General features: G+C 44.5%; 1 protein-coding gene across 6 annotated transcripts in view; it reads left to right on the forward strand.

Annotated features, from left to right (window-relative positions):
• The first annotated feature begins 326 nt into the window (after window positions 1-326).
• The window catches only part of LOC137437547 (neuronal cell adhesion molecule), a 321,028-nt gene continuing 303,803 nt past the window's right edge, over window positions 327-17,551 (forward strand). For all 6 annotated transcript variants that reach the window (XM_068131960.2, XM_068131963.2, XM_068131964.2 and 3 more), the window contains exon 1: window positions 327-463. The gene's annotated coding sequence lies outside the window, so the exon portion shown is untranslated. The remainder of the gene's footprint in view (window positions 464-17,551) is intronic.

Raw genomic sequence — 17,551 nt, forward strand, 5'->3', positions numbered from 1 at the left:
AGGTTAGAGGAGTCGGAGAAAGAAACCTTTGGGGAAGGTGGGGTTCAATGGCGTAGATACAGAACCGGTTTGAGGAAATAAAGATTGTGTGGGGTTGGGAACATTGATCGTAGGGTTGAATTGGGGCAAAGGAGGTTACAGGGTGGGATTGAGGGGTGTGACTCTGCAAGGAGGGGTTGGGGGAACGGAGCCTGGTAGGGTGAGGCTGGGGCAAAGGAGCACAGGGTGTGGATGAGGGGCCACCCTGCAAGGTGGGGTTGGGGGAACGGAGCGTGCATGACAGCATTTAGGGGTAGGGTGGAGTGTGCACGGTGGGGTTGGTAGGAGGGAGATTGTGAGGCGGTGTCAGGGGGAATTTAGCATGTGGGGCGGGGCTAGTACGACTACACGTCACACGCTCATGCACAGACCCTTGGAGCGAATTCCCCGCAGCGCGAGCGCATCTCTCTGCTCTGTAGTGCAGGTAAGGCCCAGCCAGGTAAGGGAGGGACTTGCAGTAGAGTGTAATATCGTCCCTCAATGAGCCTCGACTCTCATTCGCGCGTTTTACTGTTGTCCGTCATTTTTCCATCGACAGCGAGACGGACAGTCCGAGACGGACAGTCCGAGACCCCAGGACCGTTCATTGGACACTCCGATGATCGTGCAGGGAGAGCGAGTATGAGACCATTTGATTCCATTTTTATTCCGCATCCACATGAACCCGCGGGTGTTATTTGAGTAAAGCGTGGACGGCACGGCGGACGATGCACGGAGCACGGACACAGTACGAGCCGAGGAGCCGCATTGTCGGATCGCGATAGGTGGTGCGTGCGGGTGCGGTACGGGCGTGTTGATGCAGAGCCGTACGGCGGCCGCGCCCTGGCTCCGTCTCAGCACCCGCAATGTCCCTCCCTCCTCATTCCCAGCCTCCATGTCCTCCCGCCGAAAAGGGATCGGGATGAGGCGGAATACGCGGGATGCCATATGAGGCCGATGCAGGATGCGCACGACGTTCGAATTGCTGAACGTGAAGCACAGCATCATGATCAGGGATGATCAGGGATAATCGGGAATGATCAGGGATAATCGGGAATGATCAGGGATAATCGGGAATGATCAGGGATGATCAGGAATGATCAGGGATGATCAGGGATAATCGGGAATGATCAGGGATGATCAGGGATAATCGGGAATGATCAGGGATGATCAGGAATGATCAGGAATGATCAGAGATGATCAGGGATAATCGGGAATGATCAGGGATGAATATTCCGTAATGTTTCGGCTCGTGCTGTGACATTGTCTCTATGACGTAGATATCCAAAAGCCACGGAAATAATGGAGGGTGGTTCCGTGCTTTGATAAGAACGTATGGTCCCGATATTCGTGCGGTGTCCGTACAGAGTTCGTGCGGGATTCGTACGGCGCTCGTGCGATATTCGTGCGTGCCTGTACGGAGGTCGTGCGGTATTCGTGCGTGTCTGTACGGAGTTGATGCGGTATTCATTTGTGTCTGTACGGAGTTGATGCGGTATTCGTGCGGTATTCGTACGGTGCTCATGCAGTATTCGTGCGGTGTCTGTACGGAGTTCGTGTGGTGCTCATGCGGTATTCGTGCGGTGCTCATGCAGTATTCGTGCGGTGTCTGTACGGAGTTCGTGCGGTGCTCATGCGGTATTCGTGCGGTGCTCGTAAGGTATTCGTGCGGTGTCTGTACGGAGTTCGTGCGGTGCTCGTGCGGTGTCTGTACGGAGTTCGTGCGGTGCTCGTAAGGTATTCGTGCGGTGACTGTACGGAGTTCGTGCAGTGCTCGTAAGGTATTCGTGCGGTGCTCATGCAGTATTGGTGCGGTGTCTGTACGGAGTTCGTGCGGTGCTCATGCGGTATTCGTGCGGTGCTCATGCAGTATTCGTGCGGTGACTGTACGGAGTTCGTGCGGTGCTCGTAAGGTATTCGTGCGGTGCTCATGCAGTATTCGTGCGGTGTCTGTACGGAGTTCGTGCGGTGCTCGTAAGGTATTCGTGCGGTGTCTGTACGGTGAGCGCTATATATACCGTGCACATTCCCCCTAATTGACGCTCTCTGTAACCCACAGTAACCCGCATCGCCTCCGGGGAGTTAATTAAGATTTTTCCCTTTTCCTCTTCTGCGATTTCGATGAAAACCCAAAGCGCAGCACGAGGTCATCACCGTACGAGGGCCGCACGCGCGATCTGATTGGTGGATCCAGATGCACGGACACACAGAGTGCGGACCTCGCTGATGTCTATATGGGACACGGGATGTCTATATGGGACACGAGATGTCTATATGGGACACGTGACCGTCCTTGTTTCTGTACCTCTTTTCCTATTGAACGTCACAACCCTCCCACCCCCCGCCCCTCCCCCTCCCCGCACCTACCCCCCCCCCCCCAGCCCTCCTCCCCGCCAGACCAGCCTCCCTCCTCCCCCTCCGGGAATCAAACCGCGATGAGACTCGTGCTTTGTTCAAGGTCGAGGTCGCTATATTTACACCTCGTACCGGATTGATTAATTTATATAATAATTACTAATATCGGGAAATGACTGAACCACGAAAAATAGCAAAAAAACATCTTTCATTCATTTTACTCGAAAAAACGAGTTGAAAACCACAGTTTTTCTAGTGAATCGTAAATCTATCTTTGACGTCATTGTTTATCCATTTAAAGGTGGAAGTCTAATGGGTTCAAGAATTGCCTTTGTCTGCCTGAAAGTTGAATTGTGCGCTCAGGGCAGATTCATCCTGGAGAGTGGTGCGTTCGGAGCCTACACCACGTGATCGGTGCGTTCTGAACTTGCATTCCGTGATTTGTGGGTTGTGAACGTGCATCACGTGATTGGTGCCTTCTGAATTCACATTCCTTGTTTGGGTGCGTTTTGAACGTTGATCACGTGTTAGGTGCATTATGAATCTTGATCACGTGTTTGGGTGCGTTTTGAACGTTGATCACGTGTTAGGTGCATTATGAATCTTGATCACGTGTTTGGGTGCGTTTTGAACGTTGATCACGTGTTAGGTGCATTATGAATCTTGATCACGTGTTTGGGTGCGTTTTGAACGTTGATCACGTGTTAGGTGCATTATGAATCTTGATCACGTGTTTGGGTGCGTTTTGAACGTTGATCACGTGTTAGGTGCATTATGAATCTTGATCACGTGTTTGGGTGCGTTTTGAACGTTGATCACGTGTTAGGTGCATTATGAATCTTGATCACGTGTTTGGGTGCGTTTTGAACCTTGATCACGTGTTTCGTGCGTTTTGAACGTTGATCACGTGTTTGGTGCATTATGAACCTTGATGACGTGTTTGGGTGCGTTTTGAACGTTGATCACGTGTTTGGTGCATTATGAACCTTGATGACGTGTTTCGTGCATTATGAATCTTGATGACGTGTTTGGGTGCGTTTTGAACCTTGATCACGTGTTTGGTGCATTATGAACCTTGATGACGTGTTTGGTGCATTATGAACCTTGATGACGTGTTTGGTGCATTATGAATCTTGATCACGTGTTTGGGTGCGTTTTGAACCTTGATGACGTCTTTGGTGCATTATGAATCTTGATCACGTGTTTGGGTGCGTTTTGAACGTTGATCAAGTTTTTGGTGCGTTTTGAACCTTGATCACGTGTTGGTGCATTATGAATCTTGATGACGTGTTTGGTGCATTATGAATCTTGATCACGTGTTTGGGTGCGTTTTGAACCTTGATCGCGTGTTTGGTACATTATGAATATTTGTCACGTGTTTGGGTGCGTTTTGAACCTTGATCACGTGTTTGGTGCATTATGAACCTTGATGACGTGTTTCGTGCATTATGAATCTTGATGACGTGTTTGGGTGCGTTTTGAACCTTGATCACGTGTTTGGTGCATTATGAACCTTGATGACGTGTTTCGTGCATTATGAATCTTGATGACGTGTTTGGGTGCGTTTTGAACCTTGATCACGTGTTTGGTGCATTATGAACCTTGATCACGTGTTTGGTGCATTATGAACCTTGATGACGTGTTTGGTGCATTATGAATCTTGATCACGTGTTTGGGTGCGTTTTGAACCTTGATGACGTCTTTGGTGCATTATGAATCTTGATCACGTGTTTGGGTGCGTTTTGAACGTTGATCACGTGTTTGGTGCATTATGAATCTTTATCACGCGTTTGGTGCATTATGAGCTTTCATGTATTTTGGTGCATTCTGAATTTACAGCATTATTTGGTGCTTTACAAACATACATGTATGTTAGTACAATATGAGCCTACATCATGTGTTTGGTGCGTGATGAACCTTGATCACGTGTTTGAAGTGTCATGAACTGTCATCCTGTGTTTGGTGTATTATAAACCTGCACCATTATTGGTGCGTTATGCGTTTACATCACGTGTCTGGTGCGTTTTAACAGCACGTTCTCCATACTATTATTTGATGCAGGCAATAAGAAAATCAATGGAATAAATGCACATAAAATGATAAGACAAGAGGAATACTATACGTGTCGGTGTGCTGTAGCAACAGGTGGGACAGGTGCACTCCAAGTCGGTGCTTATTAGCACACCTGGAACGAAGTTCAGGGAGCTTGTGCGATGGTGTGTCGTCCGTCCGTAAACACTTGAAACTTCTTCTCCGAAACCGCTGATGGGATTGCGACCAAATTTGGCACAAATGATATTTGTTGTGTTGTGACAAAAGTTTGTTCACCACATTAAAAAAAAATCTGGGTCTGATGGGGGATTACGGGGGGTCAATTTGGGTCCAGGTTTGACCCCCCAAAATAGGTATTTCCTTTCTTTTCTGAAACTACACACACAATTTCGATGAAACTTCACCACAACCTTCATCACCCGTGATGTACCAATGTTTGTTCATGGCGTTAGAAAAATTGGGGTCTTAGGAAGTATATTGGTTTGGGGGATGGGGGGTTGCCCCCAAAATAGGTATTTTTTTTCTTTGTTTGTTTAACGTCTTATGATTATGTTTATATGATTCCACATGCTGCCCTGTCTTCTAGCAACCATTGAAATTGGTTTAAAATACCTTCAGCCAGTGCAGTATACTGTTTATTCTACCAGGTGAGCGCCAGGGGTATTGCTCCGATGTTTCCCATAAACGTTGATATACAAGGGTAAAAGGAAGTGTGACGTTTCTGCGCTAAAATGCATTTAAAACTGCAAATGTCAACAAATAAACAATCACGAATTCACCTGAGATGCTTCTGAGAATGAATGACCTTTTAGCAGTGACAACACCATCCTAAAAAGCCGAAGCAGCGATACGACAGCGCTAGATTCATAGCGAACGGGCCGCTCCCCCACCCGGGTGCTGATGGGAACAGCGCCGCGCTCCGCCAAACGGACCTGACACAGAGAAAGGATAGATGGAGAGAGCCGCGTACATGCTTGGGGACGCGTCTCATGCACGAACCCGACTCATAAAGTAAAAGGTCAGGGCGAATCCCATAAGGCGTGGCGCACGAGTCCGACAGGCTCGCCTTGTGCGGACAACCGGCGACGCACGTGCCCGCAGGCCGCCACTCCCCGTCACGTGCCCGCAGGGCGCCACTCCCCCCCTCACGTGCCCGCAGGGCGCCACTCCCCCCCGCAGCACCGAAAGGGGGGTTGATGGAGAGCACGCACATCTCCGCCGAGAAACAAGCGCTCGATTGTCATGCACTTGCACGCGCGATGGGTAATCGGGCGATTAGGAGCCTCCTCGGCGCGTGCGCCCACGTGGGTGGATTCGAACCGTGCGGGGTGGTCATCATCTCCGATCTGCGTTCGAGGCCGATTTCAAAGGACGCCATGTATCATGATGCTCTTCAATGACGATGGACGATCCACGCTCGGCCCTGCAGTTATTTCATTCGACCTGGGGCGTTGGCTCGGAGGGTCACTGTGCGAAACAATTAATCTTGAAAATATTCCAATTTTTTTTTTTTTTGTATACAGAGTCGAGGCTCGTGAAAGAGCCAACATTTATCAAACAAACAAATCAAACAAACAAGCAAACAAAGTATATAAAAAGGGGAGCGGTCGACAAGATGGGGAGAGAAGGGGAGGAAGCACACAAACACAACATTTGAGAGCAGGGACATCGGGAGATGTGTGGGAGGGAGAGGGCCTGGGGGGAGGAAGGATAGGTATAAAACGCAAGGACACCAAGGACTTGCAGGAAAGAAGACAAAAGTCACCTCAAAAAAGTGGATTTGGGGTGAAATTAGCTCTTGTGATAATTTGTAAATTGTGTAAATTTACTTGTGTGTAAATTGCTCTTGTGATAAAAATTTATTATCAGCAAACATCGATTCAAATATTACAAACGAGTATTGACTCAAATATTGTGAGGTACCTCAAGATTTGGGGTTGCTGATCATTGTTTTTGTCGACAAGAGCGACGCTCATAGAACATCCTATGCCAGAGTTCTATTGTGATGATGAAGATTGAGCTCATTTCACTTGTTGGGGCCCCCTGATGATGCTGATCTGTACTAGACTCTCTTACTAGGTGCGTAGGTGCTGGCGATGCATTTTCTTGGCAAGGGTCAATCATGGGTGGTTTGCCATTGCCTTCACAGTAGTAGTTCGGGTAAGAATTTGTCATTTGTTAATGCTGCCAGCGGTAGTTCACACACTCCTCGCGAAGGACTTCGTGATATCTTCAACGTCCACCGACCGACGCTGCCAGACGATGCAGAGTTTGACGTTCTTCAGATGAACGGTGAACTCACACTGATGAATCGCGCTTCCCCTGAAACACCAGGATGGCAGTTTATACCTGGGTCGGGATTCACACTGAGGCTAGGTAGCTCAGATGTGAGTGTGCGTGCCTCTAGGCCAGCCTGTCGGCCACCCGCTGGTTACAAACCAGGAAATGCGTTAATGAAGTATATCGTGTTCAACCTTGTGCTAGGCTAGGCCCACGCAATTTTTCTCATGGTCACATCTATCAGGTGCCTACTTGTGAAAGATACCACGTGATCTTGGATGTAAATGCCCTCTCAACATCCACCGGCAGGATACACCACCCAGCCATTCTACCGGAAATATAATTCACTCCTGTCCAATGATGTGGTTATGAATAACATCATGGTGATTTTCAAGCACGAAATGCAGATGTTTCGTGAATACACGGAAGGCCGAGTCACGGCCTAGCACGTCAGTCAATCTTCGCAGGTTTCACGGCTCTCGGTGTGAAAAACCTCTGTTGAACATCCTCGATTCTACCCTGGCAAGGAACAGGCCCGAGCCCGATTGACCTGACACCACGAGCAATTCGCCACAGCATCAAATAAACGGACGCCGCAAGGCCAGGCCCGAGCGGGCGCTCGGTCGGGTGGCGCCATTTTCCACAGTCACAGGGCGTGCGTTGCATTTCAACACACGCGGGCATTCGCCTCGCCACATGAATCCTCTCGCCTTGACTTGCGCGCAACTTATTTATTACGAGAGCCGTGGCTTCTTCCCGAGTGTCGCTGTTCCCAATGCTAATCACCAACGACGAACCTTCTGGCCTTCCTCGCCATGTTTGGCAATGGGAACATGGGGCATCCGGCTTCTGGAAAGCATCAGGCTGCGAATCCCAATTTCCATCTCGATTTTCCATTGCAGGTAATATGCCCATCCACACCTGAATGACAAAAGGGTTGCTCGGCCTCGGAGCTGCAAGGCCGGAGTCCATTCCCACATTGTTCTTACTTTTGTTTAGTAAAAGATCTGGCTCTTTCCCAGAATATATCTTTTTTTAGATCGCCATTTGTTATGTTACACGTTTGTGAAGGGTCATTATCTGAGTTTAGTTACAACAGAGTTCTTTCACTACTTATAAGGCTTTTCGGGCCCCATCCTCTCTGTACCTTGTCGACTGCGGCCTTGCTGCGAGGCTCAATCTCAGAAACGAGGTGCTTCAGCATGGCTTGTCATCATGGATGGAAGATCTCAGCTTGTCAGGCCCTCATCATGAGGTTCTACATTGAATGCACTCACATAGACTTTCTCACATTTTTCAGGCATGTCGTAGGTGTTTTCACGACTATACTTTTCACATGTAGGTGTCAATCAATGATCCTTCTCATGCTTTGCTCGAGTGGACGTTGATCGAACTGTCTGCGCATCCCTTGACCATTTCCCTTCTCGTTAGCTTTGCTCCGGGGTCCTTAATGGATTGACAGACAATCTTTAAGTTTGCCTGAATGTTACTTACGGAAGTTTTTCCTGAGATGGAATAAGTAAATTAATTGGTTACTTTACTATTCCATTTAAGCCGGTTATGTTAAGTTCCAGTGATTTTTTTTCTCCCCTTGCCCTCTTTTGGAGCTGAGATAAGTCATGGGAATGTTCCTTATTGTACACCGCTCCTTTCCTATGCCACCTCCAGGCATTGCAAATCGTCATTGCCGGGCACCGAAGGGGGCTCGGCAGTGACGCACGCTGAAAGAGAGTACTCAGTTTTCACTCTGGTTTCTTGTTTGTTTTCTTGGTTGTCCGGACGATATCTCAGCCATCCTTTGAGCTAGGAAGCTGAAATTTCGGCACAGTAGTGAGCAAGTCCTTTGTCAAATACGGTATTTTTTGTTTTTTGAATAATCAATTAATTGAGGAGTTATTTAATTATTAGCGTTTAATTAAGTACTTATTTAATTAATTAAATTTCATTTATCTTCTGACCATTATTAACTCAGGCACCTTTTGAGTTAGGAAGCTGATATTTGGACATGCCAATGACCAGGTGATTTGGCTGCAAAGGATATTTTTGATTTATTAATTAATCAATTAATCGATTAATTATTTAATTATTCGATTAATGACAAAAAATTTTTTTTTTTTTAAGTTACAGATTCTGATGAAATAGTGGTAGTTTATGTGTTCTCTGACCAAATTGATTAATAATTTAATTTTTTTATGATTATTATTTATTTATTTTCATTATTAATCATTTATTTATTTTCTTTCTCATTTGGCCAATATCTCAGGCACCTTTTGAGCTGGGAAGCTAATATTTGGACATGAGTGACCAAGTGATGTGGCTATCAAGGATATTTTTGATTTATTGATTAATCATTTCATCTATTAAGTATTTATTGATTAATCGATTAATTATTTATTGAGTAATCAATTAATTATTTAATTTTTTATAAATGACTTATTTAATTAAATTTCTAAAAGATACATCTTCGGATGAAGCACTACTGGTTTAGTTATGCGATTAGCCAATTGATTATGAAAATATTTTGTGATAATCTTTTATTGATTTTAATTATACAATTAATCAATCAATTAGTGTACACCTCTCCCTCCCAATGCAGCCTCAATGAGCTGCACTGCGGTATTGCCGGGCGCCGGAGGCGCCCCGGCAATGCCGCGCTGCAGCATATTTAATTATTTGGCATGGGGCGGTGTACTTTGAATGTATGTGTACTTGTATATCTATTTTTTTGTTTGCTTCTTGCAACGTTTTATTTTTACGTCATCTCATTTCGATTGTCGAAGAGATGAACTGATAAAATGGGTTGTGATGTCCGGATGTCTGTCCATCTGGTCATCCATCCGTCTGTCCGTCTGTTAACTTTTTGCTATTTTTGCTACTCCTCCCTTATCGCTCGGCTGATTGTTCTGAAGCTTGACACATACATACAAGACAGTATCCCGCACAATAACTCGTGTTTCCATTTTTCGATTTTGGATCATGGGGTCTCCCAGGGGGAGTTACCCCTTGAAACTTCAGATCCCTACTTGTCCCTTATTTTCCAACCGATTGCTCTGAAACCTGATCCAGCCCTTCTACTCGATGGTCCGCAGGATTGCTCAGGCTTAGATTTGTCGTTTTCATATTTTTTGAATTTGGATCATTGGGGTTCCCAGGGGAGGGGGGGGGGGAGAGTTACCCCCTGAAACTTCAGATCCCTACTTCTCCCTTATCTACCAAGTGATTGCTCTAAAACCCAATACAGCCCTTCTGCTCAATGGTCCACAAGATCGCTGAATCTTAGATTTTCCGATTTCGGATCAGGGAGCTACCCCTTGAAACTCAGGGAGCAAAGGGGGTTGACAAAAGGGTGGAGAGGGGGGTGGAGGGGTTAACATTTGCTAAAAATTATTCCATTTTATAATATATAATATAAAGATGGAGGAAGATGGCCCAATTGTGCCTTTCACATAGTTTTCAGTCCATGCTCACAATTCCCATATGTTTGACCTGTGCTCAGCTGTGTGCTCCCCATTCTTTTCATATCGGTTTTCTCATTTTATTGGATCTACAACGAGCTGTGACCCATTTTGATAAGATGAGAGATCACGTGCATATTTGTTTGCGCAGGCATTATTCTTCAGATCCCATAACTGGGTAAGTTGGCATTTTTTGCAAATGTAGATAAATGGTAGCTTTGTCAGAGCAAATCAAATGAAGGTTAATTTTTTCTTTCTTTCCTTCCTTCATTCATTCACCTGTTCAATAATTTATTTTTCATTGATTTAATGATTGATTCATGTTGGCAATTTTTTATTTATTTATTTTTTCATTTTTCAAAAGTCAAATATACAGTTGCTCTTTATGACGTCATAGGTGCATGACCGCCCTGTGTGAGTAAAAATGAACAGAGGCTTCTTGGATTAAATTGGCTCACTGTTTTTTGGACAAGAGGTAAATTTAATTTTCCGTCATTATTTTGTTTTCAAACCTCAGAGTTGGCGTCATACAAAGAAGGCATTTGTTTTAAATAGCAAAGTTGTGCAACCGTACTGTGGATGTCCTTTCAACAGACAGATTTGCTTGTTATGCCGTCGTGCAATCCTTCTGAGGTCAGGGTATGTTTTACAAGCCGGAAACATATGAATACAGGCCTTTGAGGAGGAACATTAATGCCATGTGCAGCAATGTTGAGCAAGCGTAGGTGGCTCTGCAATGACCCAGCCGCTGGTTTGGGAACGTTTTTGGAGTCTTTGAGCAATGGCTGGAACACAGCTGGCTTCAGGTTCAAATTCAACCCCAGGAGTCATTAATTACCACGAGTGTAGGCTGTTGAGTTATTAGGTGAGGAAAAAGACCCACGTGGCCCATGTGGAAGTCTGTAGGGAAGATTGCCATGGATGACGGTGGTTAAAGATCAAGAGGTTCATTTGAGGGTGCATTGTTAATCAATTTTTACCATTAAGCGAATGGTTTAATCAAACACTATTGGCTACTATTTAAAAATGCATTACAAAAAGTGAGGTAGGAATAAACATTAATCAAAATGAGTTATGTGGGTCAAGATGTCCCTGGCAGGAAGAGTGGGGTATGATTATTTATATAATATAATATAATATCCTCCTTTTTTTTCTGCGGAAAATAGTGAACATTTCTCATTTTTAACTTCCCTGCTATTTGGTCAATCAGAGAGCACTCTGTTGCAGACGTTCACGCCACTGATGATATAAACAGGGTTGAGGAATCAGAATGAATGCCTGCTAAACTAGAAGGGCACTCGGTAGAGAGCAAACCTCCGCCAGGCTGAACAGTTTACATTTTCTATCCACTGATAGGCCGGATCTGGATTCGGACCTGAACCAAAATCGAATTGGCTTGTTCCTGTCACTCACCCAACTCATTCACCAAGTTTCGTCCAAATCCGTCCACAACTTTTTGAGATATCCTGCTATATATCGTTTTTAGCCCTGTCTTCCAAAAGTGAAGAATCACTTTTCAGATCCAGATCCGTATCTGGATCTTCACCAAAAGTGAATCAATTCTTCCTTGTCACATACCCAACACCTCCACCAAATTTCATCCGAATCCATGCTCAACTTTTTGAGATATCCTTCTTACAGACAAATAAACAGACATGGGTGAAAACATAACCTCCACCCACAAAATGTCAAAATAATGTTCCAAAATAACCTCCAAAATAATGGAGGTAACAAAATGTCAACTTTTATAAAATCCTTTTTTTCCCACTAGATTATTAAAAGTCGCAAATGGTGGAGGGAAAATGGGTCTGGAGATTGGGGGATGGAGGGGTTGGTACGTTGCTGACTGTGTTCCGAGGAAATTATGCACTTGACATTGCGGATGTCAAACTGTTACAGCTTTCAAGATCACCGGTTAAACGCATTATCCCATTTGTTCGGAGTAGTTTTTACATCATATCATCTGGAGGTGTTGTTGTTGTTGTTGTTGTTGAAAAATTCCATTCATCCAACCGTTTGTCATGCTATACATGGCCTGGTAGATGTCTCCCTCGTCTCGGATGACTGAAAGTGGAGATATTGCTGAAGCAGTGTCCTTGATTATTATTGATTTGTTATTTTCCATCTCCAGAGCTCGGTGTGCATTTCCGATTAAAGATTGTCGCCCGTGTTGAAATCTGTGCATTAACTAACAAGGAAATCGAGTATCACGGCTCCAGAAACAAATTATACTATTCTATAGAAGCACACTGTGCAGATTTTTGGAAAGCGATGGGTTTGCTGTCATGCCGAGCCTCCAAATATATGATGTGAGATCCTCTCAACATTCTGGTTCAGCCACAGCTGGTGAGTCAGAATGTATGTGATAGTTCTTCCTGCATTTTGGAATTGTTTCAAAATGATATTAATTACCTGAAAAGCCATGATACAGATGGTGCTTTGTCACCAGAGCCTTGGTCCAAAAGTAACTCTGTTGCATTGTGGGACTGAGTAGGATGCAGGTATTACACTCATTAATCGCCCTGAAATGCACTTTGCAGTACTGTCGGATGAGCATCATCTTGGGTATGCAGGGTGGATAGGTGAGGATGTTGAAGGGAGAAGTGTCACATGACAAAAGCTGTTTCAGCATTCTTTGCTCATTGTGGTCGTTTGTGTGCAGCCTGTGGCTGCTGGTTGCATCATTTTCTGGGACGCAGCTGTGCGGCTGATTTAATGCCCTCTATTACCAGTCAGCTGGTACTCATTTTGCTGACCTTCGAAGGATGACAGGCTAAGTCAACGCAATTGGTGTTAATTCAACGGCATAAATAGGGCTTAAACTCAGGACTCTAACATCAAGCCAGCTACATTAACCGTTAAGCCAGCTACATTAACCGTTAAGCCAGCTACATTAACCGTTAAGCCAGCTACATTAACCGTTAAGCCAGCTACATTAACCGTTAAGCCAGCTACATTAACCGTTAAGCCATCTACATTAACCGTTAAGCCAGCTACATTAACCATTAAGCCAGCTACATTAACCGTTAAGCCAGCTACATTAACCGTTAAGCCAGCTACATTAACCCTTAAGCCAGCTACATTAACCCTTAAGCCAGCTACATTAACCGTTAAGCCAGCTACATTAACCGTTAAGCCAGCTACATTAACCGTTAAGCCAGCTACATTAACCGTTAAGCCAGCTACATTAACCGTTAAGCCAGCTACATTAACCGTTAAGCCAGCTACATTAACCGTTAAGCCAGCTACATTAACCGTTAAGCCACCTACATTAACCGTTAAGCCAGCTACATTAACCGTTCAGCCAGCTACATTAACCGTTAAGCCAGCTACATTAACCGTTAATCCAGCTACATTAACCGTTAAGCCAGCTACATTAACCGTTAATCCAGCTACATTAACCGTTAAGCCAGCTACATTAACCGTTAAGCCAGCTACATTAACCGTTAAGCCAGCTACATTAACCGTTAAGCCAGCTACATTAACCGTTAAGCCAGCTACATTAACCGTTAAGCCAGCTACATTAACAGTTAAACCAGCTACATTAACCGTTAAGCCAGCTACATTAACCGTTAAGCCAGCTACATTGACCGTTAAGCCAGCTACATTGACCGTTAAGCCAGCTACATTAACCGTTAAGCCAGCTACATTAACCGTTAAGCCAGCTACATTAACCGTGAAGCCAGCTTCATTAACCGTTAAGCCAGCTACATTAACCGTTAAGCCAGCTACATTAACCGTTAAGCCAGCTCCATTAACCGTTAAGCCAGCTACATTAACTGTTAAGCCAGCGACATTAACCGTTAAGGCAGCTACATTAACCGTTAAGACAGCTACATTAACCGTTAAGCCAGCTACATTAACCGTTAAGCCAGCTACATTAACCGTTAAGCCAGCTACATTAACCGTTAAGCCAGCTACATTAACCGTTAAGCCAGCTACATTAACCGTTAAGCCAGCTACATTAACCGTTAAGCCAGCTACATTAACCGTTAAGCCAGCTACATTAACCGTTAAGCCAGCTTCATTAACCGATAAGCCAGCTACATTAACCGTTAAGCCAGCTACATTAACCGTTAAGCCAGCTACATTAACCGTTAAGCCAGCTACATTAACCGTTAAGTCAGCTACATTAACCGTTAAGGCAGCGACATTAACCGTTAAGTCAGCTAAATTAACCGTTAAGCCAGCTACATTAACCGTTAAGCCAGCTACATTAACCGTTAAGCCAGCTACATTAACCGTTAAGCCAGCTACATTAACCGTTAAGCCAGCTACATTAACCATTAAGCCAGCTAAATTAACCGTTAAGCCAGCTACATTAACCGTTAAGCCAGCTTCATTAACCGATAAGCCAGTTACATTAACCGTTAAGCCAGCTACATTAACCGTTAAGCCAGCTACATTAACCGTTAAGCCAGCTACATTAACCGTTAAGCCAGCTACATTAACTGTTAAGCCAGCTACATTAACCGTTAAGCCATCTACATTAACCGTTAAGCCAGCTACATTAACCGTTAAGCCAGCTACATTAACCGTTAAGCCAGCTACATTAACAGTTAAGCCAGCTACATTAACCATTAAGCCAGCTACATTAACCCTTAAGCCAGCTACATTAACCGTTAAGCCAGCTACATTAACCATTAAGCCAGCTACATTAACCGTTAAGCCAGCTACATTAACCGTTAAGCCAGCTACATTAACCGTTAAGCCAGCTACATTAACCGTTAAGCCAGCTACATTAACCGTTAAGCCAGCTACATTAACCGTTAAGCCAGCTACATTAACCGTTAAGCCAGCTACATTAACCGTTAATCCAGCTACATTAACCGTTAAGCCAGCTACATTAACCGTTAATCCAGCTACATTAACCGTTAATCCAGCTACATTAACCGTTAAGCCAGCTACATTAACCGTTAAGCCAGCTACATTAACCGTTAAGCCAGCTACATTACCCGTTAAGCCAGCTACATTAACCGTTAAGCCAGCTACATTAACCGTTAAGCCAGCTACATTAACCGTTAAGCCAGCTACATTAACCGTTAAGCCAGCTACATTAACCGTTAAGCCAGCTACATTAACAGTTAAACCAGCTACATTAACCGTTAAGCCAGCTACATTAACCGTTAAGCCAGCTACATTGACCGTTAAGCCAGCTACATTGACCGTTAAGCCAGCTACATTAACCGTGAAGCCAGCTTCATTAACCGTTAAGCCAGCTACATTAACCGTTAAGCCAGCTACATTAACCGTTAAGCCAGCTCCATTAACCGTTAAGCCAGCTACATTAACCATTAAGCCAGCTACATTAACCGTTAAGCCAGCTCCATTAACCGTTAAGCCAGCTACATTAACCGTTAAGCCAGCGACATTAACCGTTAAGCCAGCTACATTAACCGTTAAGGCAGCTACATTAACCGTTAAGGCAGCGACATTAACCGTTAAGCCAGCTACATTAACCGTTAAGCCAGCTACATTAACCGTTAAGCCAGCTACATTAACCGTTAAGCCAGCTACATTAACCGTTAAGCCAGCTACATTAACCGTTAAGCCAGCTACATTAACCGTTAAGCCAGCTACATTAACCGTTAAGCCAGCTTCATTAACCGATAAGCCAGCTACATTAACCGTTAAGCCAGCTACATTAACCGTTAAGCCAGTTACATTAACCGTTAAGCCAGCTACATTAACCGTTAAGCCAGCTACATTAACCGTTAAGCCAGCTACATTAACCGTTAAGCCAGCTACATTAACCGTTAAGCCAGCTAAATTAACCATTAAGCCAGCTACATTAACCGTTAAGCCAGCTACATTAACCGCTAAGCCAGCGACATTAACCGTTAAGCCAGCTACATTAACCGTTAAGCCAGCGACATTAACCGTTAAGCCAGCTACATTGACCGTTAAGCCAGCTACATTAACCGTTAAGCCAGCTACATTGACCGTTAAGCCAGCTACATTAACCATTAAGCCAGCTACATTAACCGTTAAGCCAGCTACATTAACCGTTAAGCCAGCTACATTAACCGTTAAGGCAGCTAAATTAACCGTTAAGTCAGCTACATGAACCATTAAGCCAGCTACATTAACCGTTAAGGCAGCTACATTAACCGTTAAGTCAGCTACATTAACCGTTAAGGCAGCGACATTAACCGTTAAGGCAGCTAAATTAACCGTTAAGTCAGCTAAATTAACCGTTAAGCCAGCTACATTAACCGTTAAGCCAGCTACATTAACCGTTAAGCCAGCTACATTAACCATTAAGCCAGCTACATTAACCGTTAAGCCAGCTACATTAACCGTTAAGCCAGCTAAATTAACCGTTAAGCCAGCTAAATTAACCGTTAAGCCAGCTACATTAACCGTTAAGCCAGCTTCATTAACCGATAAGCCAGCTACATTAACCGTTAAGCCAGCTACATTAACCGTTAAGCCAGCTACATTAACCGTTAAGCCAGCTACATTAACCGTTAAGCCAGCTACATTAACCGATAAGCCAGCTACATTAACCGATAAGCCAGCTACATTAACCGTTAAGCCAGCTAAATTAACTGTTAAGCCAGCTACATTAACCGTTAAGCCAGCTACATTAACCGTTAAGCCAGCTACATTAACCGTTAAGCCAGCTACATTAACCGTTAAGCCAGCTACATTAACCGTTAAGCCAGCTACATTAACGGTTAAGCCAGCTACATTAACGGTTAAGCCAGCTACATTAACCGTTAAGCCAGCTACATTAACCGTTAAGCCAGCTACATTAACCGTTAAGCCAGCTACATTAACCGTTAAGCCAGCTACATTAACCGTTAAGCCAGCTACATTAACCGTTAAGCCAGCTACATTAACCGTTAAGCCAGCTACATTAACCGTTAAGCCAGCTACATTAACCGTTAAGCCAGCTACATTAACCGTTAAGCCAGCTACATTAACCGTTAAGCCAGCTACATTAACCGTTAAGCCAGCTACATTAACCGATAAGCCAGCTACATTAACCGTTAAGCCAGCTACATTAAGCGTTAAGCCAGCTACATTAACCGTTAAGCCAGCTACATTAACCGTTAAGCCAGCTACATTAACCGTTAAGCCAGCTACATTAACCGTTAAGCCAGCTACATTAACCGTTAAGCCAGCTACATTAACCGTTAAGCCAGCTACATTAACCGTTAAGCCAGCTACATTAACGGCTAAGCCAGCTACATTAACGCTTAAGCCAGCTACATTAACCGTTAAGCCAGCTACATTAACGGCTAAGCCAGCTACATTAACGGTTAAGCCAGCTACATTAACCGTTAAGCCAGCTACATTAACGGTTAAGCCAGCTACATTAACCGTTAAGCCAGCTACATTAACCGTTAAGCCAGCTACATTAACCGTTAAGCCACTACATTAAC

The sequence above is a fragment of the Myxine glutinosa genome, chromosome 12 (genome assembly GCF_964187855.1).
Source record: "Myxine glutinosa chromosome 12, kmMyxGlut1.1, whole genome shotgun sequence".
Taxonomy (NCBI): Eukaryota; Metazoa; Chordata; class Myxini; order Myxiniformes; family Myxinidae; genus Myxine; species Myxine glutinosa.